We start from the raw sequence: 23,212 nt of genomic DNA on the forward strand, positions 1-23,212 counted from the left end.
AGAGGAAGAGGAAGAGGAAGAGGAAGAGGAAGAGGAAGAGGAAGAGGAAGAGGAAGAGGAAGAGGAAGAGGAAGGAGGGGAACAGTGGGGTGAGACAACAAAGAGCCAGTGACCTCCTCATGTGAGGAGCTTTAACACACAGCAGGTAATTAGTGGCATTTACTCCTTTCTTCATGAGAGAGAGAGTGGAGGAGGAGAAAGGACGGGATTTAAGAAGTGGGGAGGGGCACGAGAGAGAGAGAGAGACGAGCGATCCAGAGGTGATAATGGACAGTGTGTGTGTGTGTGTGTGTGTGTGTGTGTGTGTGTGTGTGTGTGTGTGTGTGTGTGTGTGTGTGTGTGTGTGTGTGTGTGTGTGTGTATGGCATGTGCCGTTTGCCTGTGTGTAATCATAGAGAGTGTGGGACAGACGTGGAATGGGACAGAGATGAGATATACAGTAGAGAGAGAGAGAGAGAGAGAGAGAGAGAGAGAGAGAGAGAGAGAGAGAACGGGGCATGTTGAGGTGAAAGAGAGGCAGAGACAGAGAGGCTGGCTCAGTATGAAACATATTTGCGCACACACACACACACACACAGAGAGAAGGAAGGAGCCGGGGAGGTGATTCCATCCCGCTGGTAGCTGGTAAAGTGCCATCTGGCCCTGCATGGATGTCGGATCAGAAGCACTGCCAGCCCGCTAACCCACAGCTAGTACTTCTCAATCAGGCTAAATCATCCCCAATAGCATGCATGTTGAACGGCCCCTAATGGAAACGTTATGGGAATGGGAGGGAGAGAGAGAGAGAGAGAGAGAGAGAGAGAGAGAGAGAGAGAGAGAGAGAGCAGGCTTAAAAGGCACACGGAGAGCTGAAAGCCCCCAAATCCTACTGCGTGGTCCTCTCTCTCCGCTTGGGCTAAATGAGAGCCGTGCGTTGCTGAGGTTGTAAGAACATGGACTCCATGGAGATGAGAAATATTACCTGCATGCAACAAGGATGAGGATTGTAATTAAAAGTGATTCATGTTAACACGATTCATAATTAAAGTTTAGTGCGTGCGTGTGTGCGCTAAAATACAGTAAAGCCCGAGAGCTTCCACTGTGTGTGTGTGTGTGTGTGTGTGTGTGTGTGTGTGTGTGTGTGTGTGTGTGTGTGTGTGTGTGTGTGTGTGCTGCAGGGAAGGTGTTATAATTAAGACCTATACTGGCAATACAAAGACCCCCGCTCCCCCAATGCTGCATGGGTCCCGTGCGGATTTCCTGACTCAATGACAAGTACTGCCAACTTTGCCAAGGGCTTTATCATCATAAATAATAAAAACAATAATAAGAACAATGCAATAAAGAGAGCAGGGTGTTATGTAAGAGCTTTAGGGGGGGGGGAACCACAGGCTTCTAACCAGACCAACGAAAGAGAGACAGAGAATCAGAGGCAAAAAGAGAGCTTAGGACAAACGGCGAGAGCGAGAGAGAGAGAGAGAACGAGACCGAACCAGAAAAAGTGCCCCAGGTCTCCACCAGGCTAATAGCATGTGTGATGTTTGGACAAAATGAGTAGGAGTAATATATGAAAAATCTAACAGATCTTAAACACATGACTCTAGTCCCCTGGCTGGACACTGTCCTGACTGGACACTGTCCTGACTGGACACTGTCCTGACTGGACATTGTCCTGACTGGACACTGTCCTGACTGGACACTGTCCTGACTGGACACTGTCCCAACAGAGAGACACTGCTCTAGTCCCCTGGCTAGACACTGTCCCAACAGAGAGACACTGGCTGGACACTGTCCCAACAGAGAGACACTGGCTAGACACTGTCCCAACAGAGAGACACTGGCTAGACACTGTCCCAACAGGCACTGGCTAGACACTGTCCCAACAGAGAGACACTGGCTGGACACTGTCCCAACAGAGAGACACTGGCTAGACACTGTCCCAACAGAGAGACACTGGCTAGACACTGTCCCAACAGAGAGACACTGGCTAGACACTGTCCCAACAGAGAGACACTGGCTGGACACTGTCCCAACAGAGAGACACTGGCTGGACACTGTCCCAACAGAGAGACACTGGCTAGACACTGTCCCAACAGAGAGACACTGCTCAGGGTCCTGCTAGACACTGTCCCAACAGAGAGACACTGGCTGGACACTGTCCCAACAGAGAGACACTGGCTAGACACTGTCCCAACAGAGAGACACTGCTCAGGGTCCTGCTAGACACTGTCCCAACAGAGAGACCCTGGCTGGACACTGTCCCAACAGAGAGACACTGGCTGGACACTGTCCCAACAGAGAGACACTGGCTAGACACTGTCCCAACAGGCACTGGCTACTTACAGCACGTAAGGAAATGCACTCTCCACTTTAAATGTACTTTCCATCACTGCTACTGCCTCTCCACGGTGTCCAAGTCACTTAACTCCACTATACCACCGTACGAAAGACACTTAACTCCACTATACCACCGTACGAAAGACACTTAACTCCACTATACCACCGTACGAAAGACACTTAACTCCACTATACCACCGTACGAAAGACACTTAACTCCACTATACCACCATACGAAAGACAGACAATAAACACTTAACTCCATTATACCACCGTACGAAAGACACTTAACTCCACTATACCACCGTACGAAAGACACTTAACTCCACTATACCACCGTACGAAAGACACTTAACTCCACTATACCACCGTACGAAAGACACTTAACTCCACTATACCACCGTACGAAAGACAGACAATAAACACTTAACTCCACTATACCACCGTACGAAAGACAGACAATAAACACTTAACTCCACTATACCACCGTACGAAAGACAGACAATAAACACTTAACTCCACTATACCACCATACGAAAGACAGGCAATAAACACTGATATCCTCTGTCTCAATGTAACTCTCACAGTATACACACTACACGTCTAGAGGATTGTATTCTCAATAGTTACAAATGGCTAAATGAATCCTGCGTTGCAGGATAGATAAAAGACGCCGTTCACTGCCGTATCTTAAAGAGGGAATCCATGCGTTCAGAAAGACATTTAGGCTTACTACAGTATAGCCTATAGGCTATCTAAACACCTGAGACCAGAGCTGATACTACAGCGGTCTATATCTATACAGACTACAAACGAGCATTCGGACTGATTTAGATATTTTTTGGACTGTGGCATGAAGATGAGATTACAGTTTTCTTTTTACACATAGACTATTACATTTTTACATTACTCTCTTGATGTGATTGTGTGAGGAAGACAACTCTCTGTACATGATACTGACTGACTGAAGTATTTTAGTTCATTCAATATTATTGTTGATTTCATACTCTCCAAATATGCTCTTTCAGTGCATGGACTCATTTGTGAATTACTTCAGTCCCGTGCACTTGCCCTTGGCTTACAGCAGTGGTTCCCAGGGGTCCTTGAGGGAGTTCCAGCTAGGGGACCCCAGATAGTTTGTAACCAAATGGACCCTATGGGTCTGTAACTCTGAGAGTGTACAAATGGACCCGTACACTCTCAGCGTTAAATTAACATTGATTTTACAATATAAATTGGGGGTCCCAGAGATAGAAAATGCCATTAAATGGGGGGTCTGTAGACTAATGCACGTCAAACTGAGGGTCCTTGAAAATGGGTTGAGAATCACTGCTAGAGCTGTAAAAATCTTCTCTTATGGGGGTCCCTGGCTTATCTTTTCAAATGGGGGTCCGTGGGCTAATTAGTGTCAATTTGGGGGTCCTTGACATGAAAATAATAGAATATATAGGATATAATTAGAAAGTGAGATGATCTCCATCTGCCATGAGAAGAAATAAGTCAACTCACCGCTCCTATTGTGTCTCCAGGGCGACAATACATTCCAAAGGAGTTCCAAGCGTTCCGTATTCGGGATCAGTGTCCGACTACAGCCACTTTATTTCTGCGTATCACAGAATGTCCATCATGGGACGGAAGGCAAACCATATGGATCTCAAGTTCCTCTGTTTGTTTGTTTGTTTGTTTTTCTGTTACTGCTTTAAAGCACACCCATACGACACACACACACATGCACACGAGTGCACGCACACACACACACACACACACACACAGTCACACACGCGCACACACATGCATTAACACACGCATACGCGTGTACACTCACTCACACACACACACACTCACACACTCACAGATGCAGTGCTATGTGCCCACAAAACACCCATTCTTAGACTCAGGCATGTCTGATGAAATCTGCATCCAAAGTGACGTACAGGCACACCAAAATCCAGTAAATAGGGCTACAAAACAACTTCGGAAGAATCCATGGAGGTAAAAGTGAAGCGGAATGTCTCTCAGTCAGGAGTCAGGACACTGTGAGCGTACGTGTGACCAATCACCACCACCTGTCAAGGCAGGCGAAAAGTCTTAAATGAGCTGTAAAAAGAAAAAAAGAAAGGTGGAGGAAAAAGGAAACCTCTAATTCCTGCACTTCCAATAATTCCAGTGGTGAGAAACTGTGCCTGAGGGCTCCGGGGGACAGAGAGACAGACCAGTCCAAACAAAGTCTCACTTCACTTCAGGGCAAAAAAAAGGTCCACAGAGTTCCACATCAGCAGCCGGTGTTCTGCGAGTTCAAACGAGCCCGCAGCGAGAGTCCTCTCTGTCTAGTCAGCTGCGCTGGACTCAACCGTCACACACACACTCTGGCTCCACTTAGGAAAAAACACACACAAAAGACAAAACTCTTCTGAAATACACACGCACACACACACCAGCTCCTGTGAACGGCTTGCTGTGTCACTGTGTCAGTTACAGCGCCACTATGCAAAGTCAACTGTGCAGAGAGCTAGGAGTAGAAGGCAGCGCTCAGAGGGGAAAACACACAGGCAGGAATAATGGACTTAATTCAAGAGTGGAGACAGAGAGCTCGAGAGAGAGAGTGTGTGTGCGTGTGTGTGTGTGTGTGTGCAAGAGAGAGGGAGGAGAAGAGAGAGAGTGGGAGGGAAGGGGAGGGGTATCGGGGGTGGGGTATGAGGAGAGGAAAGGTGGGAGGAAAGATGTGGGGAATGGAAAGAGATGGGGAACTGAATGGTTCGGATCTCTCTGTCTGTCTGTCTGACAGTCTGACAGTCTGACAGTCTGTCTGTCTGTCTGTCTGTCTGTCTGTCTGTCTGTCTGTCTGTCTGTCTGACAGTCTGTCTGACATTCTGTCTGTCTGTCTGTCCTCCCGCTCCCTCTCTCTCTCTTCTGCCCGTAACTTTAGAACTGTCAAGGTGAAATTAACTGTGTACTGGTCCCCCTCATACTCTTTCTCTCTCTCTCTCTCTCTCGCACACAGTGCACACACACACACACACACACACACACACACACACACACACACACACACACACACACACACACACACACACACACACAAGCTCTCTGGCTTTACTGTATTTTAGTTGTTTGTGCGTGCGTGCGTGTTTGTGCACCGGAGACACGCATGCATGCATGCGTGTCTCCGGTGCAGACGTGGCTCTATCTGGGCCGGTGGTGACGTGATGAAGTGGTACATGGCTTAAATTGGGCTCTATTGAAACCATACACTGACCTGCAGATCAGGATCACTCACACATTGTGTTTCTATTTAGATAGCAGGGAGTCAGGGACAGCTTCCTAGCTTGGATCAAGATCACACAGCAACGAGCAGAGACAGAGACTGTTAGAGGGGCAGCGGCTGACATCCCGTTAATAAGAGGGCACTTTTGGACAACAATAGCAAAAATAGCAGATCTACAAGCTCGATCAGCTATTTTCGGGGCGTAACCCAGTATCCTTTAGCTAGTGGAGATGCGGGTGTACGACATGGATTTCTATGCTGGTCATTTTGAAAGTGGCTCTCAAGACAAAAAGGTGTGGTGGGCACAATATTTAATGTAATTAAATAATTTCCCCCTTTAAAAAATGATTTGAATTTGAGTACAGTAAAGTATGGAGTACAGTAGAATCGTCAGCGTCACTTCTATCCATTGCTGAGTTAAATTGACACTGCAGGTTTGAGTGTGCAGCGAGAGATGAGCAGATTACAGTATCCCTGTGGTCGTGTGGACAGCGGAGCTGATAAGACGCGGTATACAGTAGCGGCTAATTGGCATACATTTACACAACATGAGGGCTTACCTCATGCCTGCTGCTGTACACATTCTGCATCTGAGTTTAACACTGGGTCAGCTATTCATAACCGACACAAACACGCTCCGTCCGTGACATCACTATCGCAATAAGAGTCGGGTTTAAGCCATGTAAGCAAAAACAAAAAGTTCTAATGTATTCAATTCATTTAGATGCTCTTATTCGAAACGACTTACAAGTGCGAGATCAGGATGAGCAGAACTCTCGTCAGCAAACAACAAAATAAATAGTCACACAAGTGGAGCGCAGAGACAACAATGTAATCCCTCAAAGAAACCAGCTAAGGATACCAAGTAAACAATGACTGTAGCATCTGTGTAAACAACGTACTATCCAAATAACATTAACATTTTGTGGTCAATAAAAACAAACCCTCTAGGGGCACGCTCACACCACTTTTATTCTACCTGCCAATGCATTTCGGAATGGAGCGTTTTTTTGGGGGGGGGAATGGCAGCAAACCATTCTCATTGAAATGCAATAGCACAGTGGGTTTCAACCAGTGGTCCGGGGACCACCAGTGGTCCTTGAGGGGGTTCCATGGGGTTGTCCCCAACTAAAAGATGAGAGTTGGTAACCAAAATTTGGACCCTTATAGATCTTTTAACTCTTGAGAGCGTCAAATGAAACCAAATGGACCCGTTAAATGTTTCAAGAGTTACATTATTGTTAAACATCTGCATTAAGGCCTACTTAATTTACAGAGTCTACAGAGTAATAATATGTATAATAATTGTTACTTTGATCAACATTTGCCAACAGCATGGAATTGTGGACAAAAGCCAACGATATAACATTCTTCAGTTTTGGGCCTGAGAGGCTAAATGTCATGGTGGTCCGTGGCACAAATGACCAATAAATAATGGTCCTTGATATGAAAAGGGCTGAAAACCACTGCATTACTTAGCAGAATCCACCGTCATATAGGTAGAATAAAGTTGTGGTGTGGCCGTGCATTAAGAATATAAAAAAACATGTAAACAAGTGACCGATATTAAGTAACATCTATCATTTACACCTGTAAAAAATGTAAGTCTAAAACAATGAAGGTGAAGTTGAGTTGTTTGTTGTAATTTCAGAGGGTCGATTTCATCATAGTATGACAAGCGATTCAGTCAACGTGATTATAGGCCATGTTTTAAAATATATCCATGTGTAAGTGTGATACTTGTAATACTTGCGTGTGCGTGGCAGCTAGTGTTGCCAGGCACAGCCCTGCCTCTAATGGAATGAAGACCAAAACGATGGTTTCTCTCTTTCTCTCCCACACGTAAATGCAAGCGTGCACCCCGCACGCACACGCACGCGCATACTCACACTCACACACACACACACACACACACACACACACACACACACACACACACACACACACTCACGCTCCAGTGAGCCCCCTAGTGTGCCTAGTGTGTGACCTCTGACCTGTGTGTGTCTCTATGGGAACACCATCTCCACCATGGAGAGAGAGTTTGGGGCTTGGCGACTGAGTGTGTGTGTGTGTGTGTGTGTGTGTGTGTGTGTGTGTGTGTGTGTGTGTGTGTGTGTGTGTGTGTGTGTAGGAATGCGTTTGTGTGTGTGTAGGTATGCTCTCATGTACTACAGCTTGCTGTCATGTATTGATCCATACGATGCATTCGCCTTCATGTTTAGCATGATTATATGTAAGCAGGAACTGGGGATGGCAATGAAGGCATTGTGAAATCCATGATCTCGACCGCGGTCGAAAAATGATGATGATGATGATGTGTAACACACACACACACACACACACACACACACACACACACACACACACACACACACACACACACACACACACACACACACACACACACACACACACACACACACACACACACACACACACACACACACACACACACACACACACACACACACACACACACACTCCTCCCTGATGCAGTGGTTCTCAATGGCATAAAGACCCCCAAAATGTGCATTAGTCTGCGGACCCCCCATACAAGTGTTGTGTACTTTTTATTCAAGCATTTTTCAAGAGGCCTAGTCGGAGCTTGTGTTCAAAGACCTGATCACTTTATTTCTATCGTGAAATCTGGCAACACTGGTGTGAGAGACAGAGAGAGCCATTGACCACACCCCCCCACTGACTAGCCTGTTGTAAAGCAGTCTGATGTCTTTATGGCCTGTAGAGTTGCCACTGTCACGTCTTACAATGGCCTTTTGTCTTAACACAGCACCTCTGCTATTCAAACAGATAAGGGCTCCATCACCCAATAGCATTTAAGTAGTCAGTCCGAGTCTTTTGTTTCATTGTTTCAAAAACAGTGAACCAAACGTAGGATCTTAAGATACTTCTGTTGTGAGACCACGTTGGAAACAACGCTATCCTTTTACGTTCTGTTTATTACATTATTTTACATTTTTTAACACATATTCAGATATAAATGTAGAGACACAAACAGAGTAACAAATGACAAGAGATAAAACAAAAACAACACACACACGCACGCACGCACGCACGCACGAAGAAACCAACACAAATCCATGTAATAACTGCTATGCAGAGTAGGCAATGATGGTGGCCTTCTGGTCACATTTTATAAAAGATTTGCTCACAAGTTAGTTCCTATTCTGACAAAAATGTTTCTTGGATCTCTAGTCTAGAGTGTGGTCAACTCCCCTCAAACTTTGTGTCGGGCCTCATTTTTGAAACAGCACTATTTTACTGAACTGAACATATACAGTATAAGACAATCAATTAATAATAATCAAATTAATTGTCAATATAGTAAAAGCCTGACGGCGTGTCGCGGGTTCAACTCCCGATCCTGACGACTGTTGGCGCGTGTCTTTTCTCCCTGTGGAATGCACTGCCCAACCATATCAACAATGCCACCTCCCTGTGGAATGCACTGCCCAACCATATCAACAATACCACCTCCCTGTGGAATGCACTGCCCAACCATATCAACAATGCCACCTCCCTGTGGAATGCACTGCCCAACCATATCAACAATGCCACCTCCCTGTGGAATGCACTGCCCAACCATATCAACAATGCCACCTCCCTGTGGAATGCACTGCCCAACCATATCAACAATACCACCTCCCTGTGGAATGCACTGCCCAACCATATCAACAATGCCACCTCCCTGTGGAATGCACTGCCCAACCATATCAACAATGCCACCTCCCTGTGGAATGCACTGCCCAACCATATCAACAATGCCACCTCCCTGTGGAATGCACTGCCCAACCATATCAACAATGCCACCTCCCTGTGGAATGCACTGCCCAACCATATCAACAATGCTACCTCCCTCCCCTAGTTCAAAACCACACTCAAAACCCACACATTCCGCATTTGGAATATGTTCGAGAACAGAAATATTGTATGGGCGCATCGGGGTGTCCTCCCGGACAATTGTTTTTCAGATGGCAGTCCGCGGCTGATGACATACCGGTAACTATACAGCATGTGTCACTTGACACATGTCATGTGTCACTCTCACATTATCAAAGCTGAGCTGATTGGTGTGATAAGGAGATTAGGCTTAATGTAATGTGCCATGCAGTTACACCTACGGCTCAGCTGTATGGGACCACAGTGTGACCACACACACACACACACACACACACACACACACACACACACACACACACACACACACACACACACACACACACACACACACACACACACACACACACACACACACACACACACACACACATTAGATCAGTTTGTTAATAAATACACTGTTGTTTGAAAGTACCATTGCACCAAACACTCCGGAGGCTATACAAACCTTCAGCTATGGCAAATATTCTCTAATCTATAAGCCAGTTACAATAACAACAAGGGTCTTGGGTTCCTTACAGGTGGGACCAAGTCGCTTTATGAGAGAGCAAGCAGTAGCTTTTAATGATCCGCAAGGCGACTGAATAAACAGCCGTTTAATTCACACTTCCAACCAGTTTGTAAAGTATAGCAGCCATGCATGCAGCGCCCAGTGAAAAGGCCCGATTCACACGGTCTGCATTAATACTGTCCGTTTCTAAATATTTATAATCCATATGATGGATTAGAAAATACTTTTTTGGAATGGGGAATTGGGATTGACAGAATCGATGGATACAAGGAGATTAATTCAACATCATTCGTATCATATTGTAATGCAGAGATTTGCAGAGATTTTCTAAAACCTACAAGCTTTCCTCTCAATGTATGATGTGAGCATGTATCAGGCTCAGCCCCTATATGCCATTTCCATTTCAGCTCTCCTATATTGTATTACAAACTACTGTATGGTATATAGAGCATTTTTAGAAAAGAGAGACTAGCATGCAGGGCCGAGCTATGGCAAATATTTGCGTTAATCCAACTTTTGTGTGTACCTAAGTTACCACCTGCTGTCAGTAAAACCATGTTCACTTGATAGCATCTGCTCTGCAAACTGGAATGCAAACAGTCATGTGCAGATGCCACGCCTATAGAATTAGCAGCTTGAAATGTCATCGAGATGACTTGTAGCTGGTAGCCTAAATCACAAACAATTTTAATATGGTAAAATACAATCTACAGGGATCTGCATCTCTTCTCTTTTTGTTGCTCATGTGTATACTGTGCGCGTGTATACATGCACGCACATGTGTGTGTATGTGTGTGTGTGTGTGTGTGTGTGTGTGTGTGTGTGTGTGTGTGTGTGCGCGCGTGCGTGTGTTCGTGGTGATATGACACAAATGCAAAGGTGTGTGAGTCTCAGGCTATAGTGTCCTGAGGGGTCAGCCATGCCACTCCCCCTGACCTCTGACCTCCAACACTGCAGGGATTACAGGGGCCCCACAGGGCGGGGGGGGGGGGGGCGGGGGGGGTGGGTCAGAGTGTGGGAGTGCAAGGAAATGAGGGAGTGTGAAAGAGTGTAGATAGATAGATAGATAGATAGATAGATAGATAGATAGATAGATAGATAGATAGATAGATAGATAGATAGATAGATAGATAGATAGATAGACAGACAGAGAGAGAAAATTGAATTAAATTGAATTGAATTGAATTGAATTGAATTGAATTGAATTGAATTGAATTGAATTGAATTGAATTGAATTGAATTGAATTGAATTGAATTGAATTGAATTGAATTGAATTGAATTGAATTGAATTGAATTGAATTGAATGAAGACGGAGGGAAAGAAGACAGGATGAGAAAGGATATCGTTGCCGTCGGGTGGAAACTGGAAACGACATACTGTTACATTTCAGTATTTCAATAAAATTCAATAAAAGCAAAAGTAGACAAACTGTATGCTCAAGATTGTCAATTAAAAAAAAAAGTGAGTGTGAGTGTGAGTGTGAGTGTGAGTGTGTGTGTGTGTGTGTGTGTGTGTGAGTGTGTGTGTGTGTGTGTGTGTGTGTGTGTGTGTGTGTGTGTGTGTGTGTGTGTGTGTGTGTGTGAGTGTGAGTGTGTGTGTGTGTGTGTTGTGTGGGGGGGGGGTCCTGTGGGCTCATGGGACACACACACCAATAATCCTGCTTATGTACTTTGATGTGATCACACCGAGAAAGAAAAGGAGGGACAGAACAGAAGAGAGATGGAAGAAGCTGCCGGAAGGCTGGGAAGCAGAATATTTACAACTTCAGGCTTTACATACGCACAAACTCACGCATGCATGCAAGCACGCACGCACGCACGCACACACACACACGCACGCACACACACAAACGCACGCACAGGGTGCAGGTTCGGAGGGTCATTGAGTGGATCAGACCACCTTGAAACATAATCATGGCTTAGTTACAGACTCTCCCTTGATCACACACATGCACACACACGCCGCACACACACACACACACACACACACACACACACACACACACACACACACACACACACACTCACATGTGCAGGTTTAGAAGGTCAGAGAGTAGATTATAACACCTTGCAACATGACCACATTCTCCCTCTATCTCCTTCTCTTCCGCACGCACGCACGCACACACGCACGTACACACACACACACACACACTCACACTCACACTCACACACACACTCACACACACACACACACACACACACACACACACACACACACACACACACAGGTGCGTGCATGCGTGCGTGCAGGGAGATGCAGCAGAACACACAGTTTTAAAGTGTTAATTCACGTGCACAAGTGTAACCAAATGAATCTGAACTGTATACATCAGGATTATATCCTGTGCAGAATGGCACAACTACAGTAGATTACAGGACAGATCAAAGAGCAGGGAAATCACCTACAGTAAACTACAGCTTTAAACCTCATACCTCACACAGAGTACACTACCGTTTCTGTAACGCATGTGGGGCGCACATCTGCACACCTGTGTGGATGTTCCCCTGCGGTTCAAACCCGGCTCTCATCGCTGCCATTTGCACTGCTCTCCTCTCTCAACGTCATCCTGTTTCACTTGGAAATATATCACAAAACGGAAATGAGATAATTGACGAAATACCATTTCAGCTCAACTTAATTGGATTTTCTTTCGTCACCGGGTTGACTTCCCCGGGCGTTCCAATCCCATATGATACAACACATTTAAATGTATCCAGAATGTATTAAACGTATTAAATGTATTGGTAGACAGATCGAGACATGGCAGAGATATCCGATCGTCTGCTGGCTATGCGAGACTACCCTGTATAGCGTAACAGCTTCTCCCCTTTGGGATTTGCTGGACTGTTCTGTAGCAGGCATGTGCACACATCAAGTCTGTAAAACAACTGCCCTCTCCAGACCATGAATGGAGCATTTACTATGGTGAAAGAAATGGAAATGACGCTCCTTTCCATGCCATACCGGAAGGCAGCTTTCAGGAGAATTCCTGAAAGCTGAGTGTCGTGAACTTGAAGTTCAGTGTCGTGAACTTGAACGCAGCATTTTGCGTTGAACAAATTTGTTTAGAAATCCAGGTCGTTACACCGCATCTCCACTAGCTAAAGAGTGCCTCGGTTGAGCCCAGAAATTAGCAGATCTACAAGCTCTCTGCGACGCGTTGTGAGCTTGTAGATCTGCTATTTTCGCTATTTTTGTCCAAAAGTGCCCCTTCCTCTCTAACACTCTCTGCACGTCCATGTTCTGTAGTGTTGTGTGGTGACCGTGGTCAGAGAAGAGCGTGTGCGTTGCATGGGTGCACAGAATTTCCGGTCAGCTCATTTTTTCCATCTCCAGCTGGCTCTATATGCTCGTCGCCAGGAACCACACGAAGCTCCAGGCTTTAGATCTGGTGAGGCAGTTAGTCAGAGGGAACGCTTTGCATCCAGCCAGTTGCATGTGTTCTCTCTTGGGGGCCGGGGGCCATTATGTGCATTCAAATTGCATCAAATGTATAAGTGCAATCCTATTTGTGAATATTTGTTTTGAATTTGTTGTTTTTTCTGTTTCTTTTTAATAAGGCATCACATTAATTATTAGATCAGTATACCAAGAATTGTTACAAACTGCTGAGCATTACGATATATACAGTATAGCATACTGTCAATTTTGGGGGCGGAAACGTCCAGAACCATTATTTGACTTATAGGTTATGTTATGGTCACTTAGTAATGTGACTGACTGTCTGGCGCTGATTCTTTATATTTGATGGGGATAATTTCATGCCAATCGTTTATTTTTTGATTATTTGTTTCATTTCGCAAAACGTTCCTAATATGCTCTGCATGATGTATCGCTCCTCTCTTGCGCCTCACATTGCATTTTTCTAATGTTTTTAACCCATTTAGGCCTGAAATAAAAAAAACAGTCTTCTAACATACCTACTGTATATTTCTATGTCAGCGGTTCCCCTCAGAAGCAAAGATTTGAGTTAGAAACGTTCGCTGTGAAAGAATATATATACTGTATGAAAGATTTGTGCCACATTTTCACGAAAAGAAAAAAAATGCAACCGGTAGCAGTACACCGGTAGCGGTAGCAATACACCGGTAGCGGTAGCAGTACACCGGTAGCAGTACACCGGTAGCACTACACCGGTAGCAGTACACCGGTAGCAGTACACCGGTAGCACTACACCGGTAGCAGTACACCGGTAGCACTACACCGGTAGCACTACACCGGTAGCAGTACACCGGTAGCACTACACCGGTAGCACTACACCGGTAGCAGTACACCGGTAGCACTACACCGGTAGCAGTACACCGGTAGCACTACACCGGTAGCAGTACACCGGTAGCAGTACACCGGTAGCAGTACACCGGTAGCAGTACACCGGTAGCACTACACCGGTAGCAGTACACCGGTAGCACTACACCGGTAGCAGTACACCGGTAGCACTACACCGGTAGCAGTACACCGGTAGCACTACACCGGTAGCAGTACACCGGTAGCACTACACCGGTAGCAGTACACCGGTAGCACTACACCGGTAGCAGTACACCGATAGCACTACACCGGTAGCACTACACCGGTAGCACTACACCGGTAGCAGTACACCGGTAGCACTACACCGGTAGCAGTACACCGGTAGCACTACACCGGTAGCACTACACCGGTAGCAGTACACCGGTAGCACTACACCGGTAGCAGTACACCGGTAGCACTACACCGGTAGCACTACACCGGTAGCAGTACACCGATAGCACTACACCGGTAGCAGTACACCGGTAGCACTACACCGGTAGCACTACACCGGTAGCAGTACACCGGTAGCACTACACCGGTAGCACTACACCGGTAGCACTACACCGATAGCAGTACACCGGTAGCACTACACCGGTAGCACTACACCGGTAGCACTACACCGATAGCAGTACACCGGTAGCACTACACCGGTAGCACTACACCGATAGCAGTACACCGGTAGCACTACACCGGTAGCACTACACCGGTAGCAGTACACCGGTAGCACTACACCGGTAGCGCTGCATGGCAGCTTTCTGTGGACACAGAATGTCAACATGTTTCTGAAGCATCTGCACACCTGCACAGACGCATCTGCTTGTGATTGTCCCCCCAGGGGGCGACCGCACCGAGACATGTCACTGCAGGCACGCCATGTGCAGGGGTAAATACAGTACCACTCACATCTTTTACTTAAGTAAAAGTATCAATATACTGTAATGTAGAAATACTCCGTTACAAGTAATGGCCCAGGAAGTATTGGTATAAAAATGTACTTAAAGTATCAAAAGTAAAAATGACTCAATATGCAGTTTTCAACTGTATACAAATATTTTGAAAATAGTAATCTACAAACAACAATGTGTCGCAATGTGACCTTGTACTGTAGATCGGCAACTTTCAAGAGTACACATGTTACCAACAAGAATCTGTGTATATGATGGAATGCCAAGGGTGAGCCAGAAAATGAGAATGAGGTTATAGCAGGACCATGCACTGCCAAAGACACCATGCCAGAGCTGTCAGCCAGCACATTAGTGCCGTGAGAACCAACACACACCGGGCACCGGTCACGAGGACGTCCCACATTAACAATTTGGAAATCTTTCAAAATATAAGCGCTATAGAATGCAAGCAGATATGGGAGATTTTACTCTGAAAAGCCCCGCATTCCGTGTCCCCCCCCCCCCCCCCTAAAAAAAAAAAAGCGGGAGACATCTTCCATTCTTACCTCTGCGCTGGTAACGCTAATGTCTCTCTAGAAGCGTTAATATTCCAAACACGAGGCATGCTGAAAGTCAGAAAGGAAGACAGAACATTGCCCCTCTGGTCAAAACCATGGAGAGTTCCCTAGATTAGGAGATACGAGCCATTGTTTCTGAGCCGTGAACAAGGAAGTGAACGGCAACGTGCAGTACTAAAGGCCACCTGCGGTGTGATTAGTAAAGACGTGTATACACGTCCAAGGCCAAAATTGTGTTTTAATATACCGTATGTGGATGGATGTACTCCACATACAGAAAGGCGCAGCGGCAGGAGCGCAAAGCACCAACGAGCTGGCCAGATGTACTGTATGGAGAACCAGGATGACTGGAAGAGAGAGACATGCCTGAGTATACGGTGCTGCACTAGTGTCTCTCTCTGTTCATGTCGTGGGGCTCGCACACACGCACGCACGCACGCACGCACGCACGCACGCACGCACGCACGCACGCACGCACAGGAGTGGAATGCTGTGCTGTGTTGTAGTATCATAGTGCAGAGCAAACCCAGCAAAACAATGCCTGATCTTGATGGGCACTGACCCAAAGAGACAGACTGCTCACAGCAACCACCATGGATTACACACACACACACACGCACGCCCGCCCGCACGCACGCACTGCCCTGCGGGAGGTGTAGTGTATATTGCGGTGGATTTGTCACATATTGCTGTGGAAGCCAAACCAAGTGTGAAGTTTAATTTGCAAAGGAATAAATATGTGCAAAAGCTGCAGTAATACTACACTCACTGTAGAAGAGCATGTATTCACCTCACTGTATACTAATGCATACAGCACTGCACTACTTCACATGTATTCACCTCACTGTATACTAATGCATACAGCACTGCACTACTTCACATGTATTCACCTCACTGTATACTAATGCATACAGCACTGCACTACTTCACATGTATTCACCTCACTGTATACTAATGCATACAGCACTGCACTACTTCACATGTATTCACCTCACTGTATACTAATGCATACAGCACTGCACTACTTCACATGTATTCACCTCACTGTATACTAATGCATACAGCACTGCACTACTTCACATGTATTCACCTCACTGTATACTAATGCATACAGCACTGCACTACTTCACATGTATTCACCTCACTGTATACTAATGCATACAGCACTGCACTACTTCACATCTATTCACCTCACTGTATACTAATGCATACAGCACTGCAGTACTTCACATGTATTCACCTCACTGTATACTAATGCATACAGCACTGCACTACTTCACATGTATTCACCTCACTGTATACTAATGCATACAGCACTGCAGTACTTCACATGTATTCACCTCACTGTATACTAATGCATACAGCACTGCACTACTTCACATGTATTCACCTCACTGTATACTAATGCATACAGCACTGCACTACTTCACATGTATTCACCTCACTGTATACTAATGCATACAGCACTGCACTACTTCACATGTATTCACCTCACTGTATACTAATGCATACAGCACTGCAGTACTTCACATGTATTCACCTCACTGTATACTAATGCATACAGCACTGCACTACTTCACATGTATTCACCTCACTGTATACTAATGCATACAGCACTGCACTACTTCACATGTATTCACCTCACTGTATACTAATGCATACAGCACTGCACTACTTCACATGTATTCACCTCACTGTATACTAATGCATACAGCACTGCACTACTTCACATGTATTCACCTCACTGTATACTAATGCATACAGCACTGCACTACTTCACATGTATTCACCTCACTGTATACTAATGCATACAGCACTGCACTACTTCACATCTATTCACCTCACTGTATACTAATGCATACAGCACTGCACTACTTCACATGTATTCACCTCACTGTATACTAATGCATACAGCACTGCACTACTTTACATGTATTCACCTCACTGTATACTAATGCATACAGCACTGCACTACTTCACATGTATTCACCTCACTGTATACTAATGCATACAGCACTGCACTACTTCACATGTATTCACCTCACTGTATACTAATGCATACAGCACTGCACTACTTCACATCTATTCACCTCACTGTATACTAATGCATACAGCACTGCACTACTTCACATCTATTCACCTCACTGTATACTAATGCATACAGCACTGCACTACTTCACATGTATTCTACAGCAGACAGCAGAGTCTCGCATAAATGGCTGCAATCAAAAAGTAAAACCGAATTTATACATTGTTACTCGCCGAAAATACAACCGGCAAAAGGTATGTAAAAATGCATGTATGTACACAATAATATACTTGTATACCTGCATGTGATAAACACACACACACACACACACACACACACACACACACACACACACACACACAAACAATCAGGAATGCTCGGAAATGCAGGATCAGTTAAAAAAAGTGCTTTAAAAATCCAGCATGATTGTGATTTCACTTTTAAATGTAGGGCTTTCCACAAGCAATGTACAGTATGTGTGCATGTTAACACCCGCACACACCCGCACACACACACACACACACACACACACACACACACACACACACACACACACACACACACACACACACACACACACACACACACACACACACACACACACACACACACACACACACCTCCGGTGCTAACAGAGTGGTGTGTCTGTGTCTGGCAGGGACAGAAATCCCCTCCATTAAAAGTAATTGAAGTGAAGTTAAAGAGTGAGTGAGAACTGAGAGAGGTGGATGAGCAGACCACACAGAGGAGGAGAAGAAAGGAGGGATGACTGGAGAGAGAGAGAGAGAGAGAGAGAGAGAGAGAGAGAGAGAGAGAGATGCTCCCTTAGGTAAATATCTTAGGTAAATAAATTCATCCTGCATCTAAAACGGCCAGCCTCTAGAATAGATCATTCTCTAACTAGTCTCTTGCCTAGTTAACTTACTGTTCTTTTCAACGGCACAGAGAAAGAAAAAAAAAACTACACTACACGTATCTATCAATCAAGTAATCAATCAGTCAAATCAGTCCAACTCCTCAGTGAGCAAGTGCTTGGCGATGATGACGAGGAATCCTATAGCAGAACCTGTGGTGGCTCCAGGTGGGGCGGCCATCTGCCTCGACTGCCTGGTTTGGAGGGGTGCTTTGGGGGGGTGTGGGCGACACACCAAAATAAGCACAGCAACCAAAATAACCCATTAGTGTATTTTCGGCACACTTCCTAACCGTGCTCCATGCAGCCACAGCATGTTGGTGGGAGGGCTTCATGATGTAGGTATTTTCAACCATTGATTTTATCTGTGTGAAAATACTAATGAGCCGAGTCAACACAACAGGCTGCTCCAATTGCGTCTGTATTTACTACTGCTGGACAGTCCGATTAATCGGTCTGTCTTTACGGATAAACATGAGCTAAAGTATAACATACTATCACAGATATTATGAACAACGTTACCCCACTGTCTATGTATATATTATGAACAACGTTACCCCACTGTCTATCACAGATATTATGAACAACGTTACCCCACTGTCTATCACAGATATTATGAACATTACCCCACTGTCTATCACAGATATTATGAACAACGTTACCCCACTGTCTATCACAGATATTATGAACAACATGTTACCCCACTGTCTATCACAGATATTATGAACAACATGTTACCCCACTGTCTATCACATATATTATGAACAACGTTACCCCACTGTCTATCACAGATATTATGAACAACGTTACCCCACTGTCTATCACAGATATTATGAACAACATGTTACCCCACTGTCTATCACAGATATTATGAACAACGTTACCCCACTGTCTATCACAGATATTATGAACAACGTTACCCCACTGTCTATCACAGATATTATGAACGTTACCCCACTGTCTATCACAGATATTATGAACAACATGTTACCCCACTGTCTATCACAGATATTATGAACAACATGTTACCCCACTGTCTATCACAGATATTATGAACAACATGTTACCCCACTGTCTATCACAGATATTATGAACAACATGTTACCCCACTGTCTATCACAGATATTATGAACAACGTTACCCCACTGTCTATCACAGATATTATGAACAACATGTTACCCCACTGTCTATCACAGATATTATGAACAACATGTTACCCCACTGTCTATCACAGATATTATGAACAACATGTTACCCCACTGTCTATCACAGATATTATGAACAACATGTTACCCCACTGTCTATCACAGATATTATGAACAACATGTTACCCCACTGTCTATCACAGATATTATGAACAACGTGCAACAGTGATTCCGTTTAGCAGACACTCATTGCTAAATGCTAATAATAATAATAATGAATTGCATTTTTATAGCGCTTTTCCAAGTGCTCAAAGCGCTTTACAATGGTTCATTCATTCATGCATTGGGAGGTGAAGCAACGAACAGTCGACGCCAGCGTCCTCACTTCCCACATTCATACACCGATGGTGGCGAGCTCACACCGACCGACTCATTGGAGGCAATGTGGGGTTCAGTGTCTAGCCCAAGGACACTTCGACATGTGGACAGGAGGAGGCGGGATTCGAACCGCCGTCCCAGGGATCATTGGACGACCTGCTCTACCTCCTGAGCCACAGCCGCCCTACGGCTGTCTAACTAGACTCTAAAGTGGACCATTCTCTGAGCCAAGTCTCTTGGTTACACACTCAACCATGCATTGTCAATTCAAGAAGCGGAAAAAGAGAAAAAAGTGTTATTCCAAATAGCTCTTCTTCGGGACAGAGTAAAAGTTATTTCAGTTAACAGGCAGCTTCATAGCGTACTGTACGGCATGTGCCTTAATGGACAGAGTACAGTAACTCAGTGAAAGGACTCATGACAGTTATACTGCTAGGGTTCGGGGGTCCTGTTCCATTGGGGTCACTTAGTGGATACATTCAAAACATACACACCCACTGTACATTTAGCTGCCTGATAGGCTGCCAGGAAGACTAATGTCTCCCATGGCCACGGCGGGAGTCCCCTTTGGATGAGAGGCAGAGGTTTGGTTTGGCCGGGGTTTGGATCCAGGTGGCTGCGTACACTCTCACTGCTACGGTACGCTGCTTCCATTGTTTCCTCCCAAATGCATTAATATGCGTCACGGTTTCCAATTCAGGAAAGAATTTAACTAGTTAATTAAATCAACCAGTTAAACTAATACACAGTCGTCTATTTTTAACATGGCCAGAATAGAAAGACGCAAGGGGTCATGTGCTCCTTTTACCTTGCTCATGTCTCAATGTGAACCCTTCCTATGAATTCACAATGTTATACTTGCTTGATGTTGAAACCCAGCATCTGTATTCTGGGGGGAAACCTTTGCAGAATATATAGCAGATCGACATGTTTGCGTCGCAACACGTTGTGAGATAATCAATCGGCTATATATGTTCAGCGAAGATATTTAATGTCGAGCGAAAACAGAAAATTCACTAACTATACAGCCATGAGGGACTCCAGTCAATCACGTATATAGAGTTTAGTGCGAAGGAGGAATGAAGGCCAGTCAAGGTCAAGGAGCTGATGTCAAACACCTACAAGCCTGGAACTCACCTATGCTTTTAAAGGCATAGGCAGCTCCCGGCAGAATCCGTCGGGATAAACTAGGCACAGCTGCTGGACATGAGACTAATTAATTAGAACGACAGAGAGAGAGAGGAGTGTGTGTGTCAATTTAACAAAGGTGCAGACGATCAGAAATCAGCAGAGAGTGAGCGACGTTTGCGCTACTGTATGCCAAATTGAAGTGGACCCCAGACTTTTATTTTCTCCCTGGAAATAAAAACGTCTGTGTTTCCGAAGCTAAACACCTACTGGAACTTTATCTCCGCCGGCCTGAAGGTCAGGGACGCTGCCAAAAAGCTAGAGGCACACACTCCTTGAATATTTGTCCAATTTACCATCAATGGCAGTAGTCCTTGTTGCATCCTGTCATCTTGGGGAAGCTAAACTATATCTTTCCAATGTTTTCATAAGCCTGTGTAGTATAGAATGGTAATCTTCTCCGCTGGGTTGAAACGTTTAGCAATAGTTTTGTAGACCTGCCGCACCTATAAGAATAAAGCCTGCATGGGTCTTTCATGTCCAGAAGCACTCAAACAAATGGCAAAGCTATTTGGGAAAAAATTAATTCCAGACAAAATGCCAACCAGACAGTTTGCCCGCACACACACACACACACACACACACACACACACACACACACACACACACACACACACACACACACACACACACACACACACACACACACACACACACACACACACACACACACACACACACACACACACACACACACACACACACACACACACACACACACACTCTCTCTAACAGTTGAATTACAGGGGTTGAGTGTGATTTGGGGTTGTCAAGGAAATTGGAAATCACCTTCTTATCACAGAGGCAACAGCTGTCGTTAACGTGAACACGCACACGCGCACACACACACACACACACACACACACACACACACACACACACACACACACACACACACACACACACACACACGGTATCTGGAATTGATATCGCCTTCCAACAAATCTATTTTCCTTTTTCATCTGTAGCCAAAGTGGGGTGAAGATGGAAAAAGCAGTTGTACCCTCTCAGCGCAGCGGGCACATTAAAGCCACAAGCACTTACAGTAGACCTGCATGACATGGAACACATGGCTCCATATATATAATTCAGAGACCATGCTAAATGTGCTAAAGACATAGTGCTGTTACTGTCAGCATAACTACCCTTTGTCTTAGCAATAAAAACCACGTACCGGATGAATGCACACAGGACATATACAGTCTGCGTCTGACTGTGTGTCTGGTTATGACCGTGTATGTATCATTTATTCTCAGCGTCTGTCAGCGTGTCTTTTTGCCCTCGACATTTACAATTTGGGCATTTAGCAGGCACTCCGTCCTCCTAACCACAGCGACTTACAAGTGCGAGATTGTAAGAAGCCGAGTAAGCATGAACTCTATTTACAACAGGGTATACAATAGTCAGCCATAGAGAACACGTATAGAGAACAATGTAATGCCTCAGAGAAACTATAGATACCAGGTAAACAATCAGCCTACAGTAGTAGCATCTGTCCAAACAACATGTTATCTAAATAACATTAAAGGAGCATTCAGTGATTTGGGTGATTTGGAAAAACCCCCGGTCTGCCCCGGTAACAAGATGTGCACATGCATGCACCTACAGTGTGGGGGGGGGGGGGGGGGGGACTTTGTCTCTTTTATGTCTACTGCTATTGGCTGCCTGGTTGACGTGTGTCTTCCCGGCCAATGTCTGCCCATCTGCTATACTATGTAATTGTGTTATCTGACTCTCTAGCTCTCTACTATTTTTGAGTGGTGCAACCACTCCTACTGTATAGACAGCTGTGTGTGTGTGTG

At 45.2% G+C, this 23,212-nt stretch overlaps 1 protein-coding gene across 2 annotated transcripts in view; it reads right to left on the reverse strand.

Moving 5' to 3' along the window:
* sema3b (sema domain, immunoglobulin domain (Ig), short basic domain, secreted, (semaphorin) 3B) overlaps positions 1 to 23,212 on the reverse strand; it is a 118,996-nt gene that overhangs the window by 57,164 nt on the left and 38,620 nt on the right. The window contains exon 1 of one of the 2 annotated variants that reach the window (XM_080763212.1): positions 3,826 to 4,830. The exons of the other annotated variant lie outside the window; for it this stretch is intronic. The gene's annotated coding sequence lies outside the window, so the exon portion shown is untranslated. Of the gene's footprint in view, positions 1 to 3,825; positions 4,831 to 23,212 lie in introns of those variants that run through there. 2 annotated transcript variants of the gene reach the window in all.

The sequence above is a fragment of the Protomyctophum bolini genome (genome assembly GCF_963924005.1).
Source record: "Protomyctophum bolini genome assembly, chromosome: 5".
Lineage (NCBI taxonomy): Eukaryota > Metazoa > Chordata > Actinopteri > Myctophiformes > Myctophidae > Protomyctophum > Protomyctophum bolini.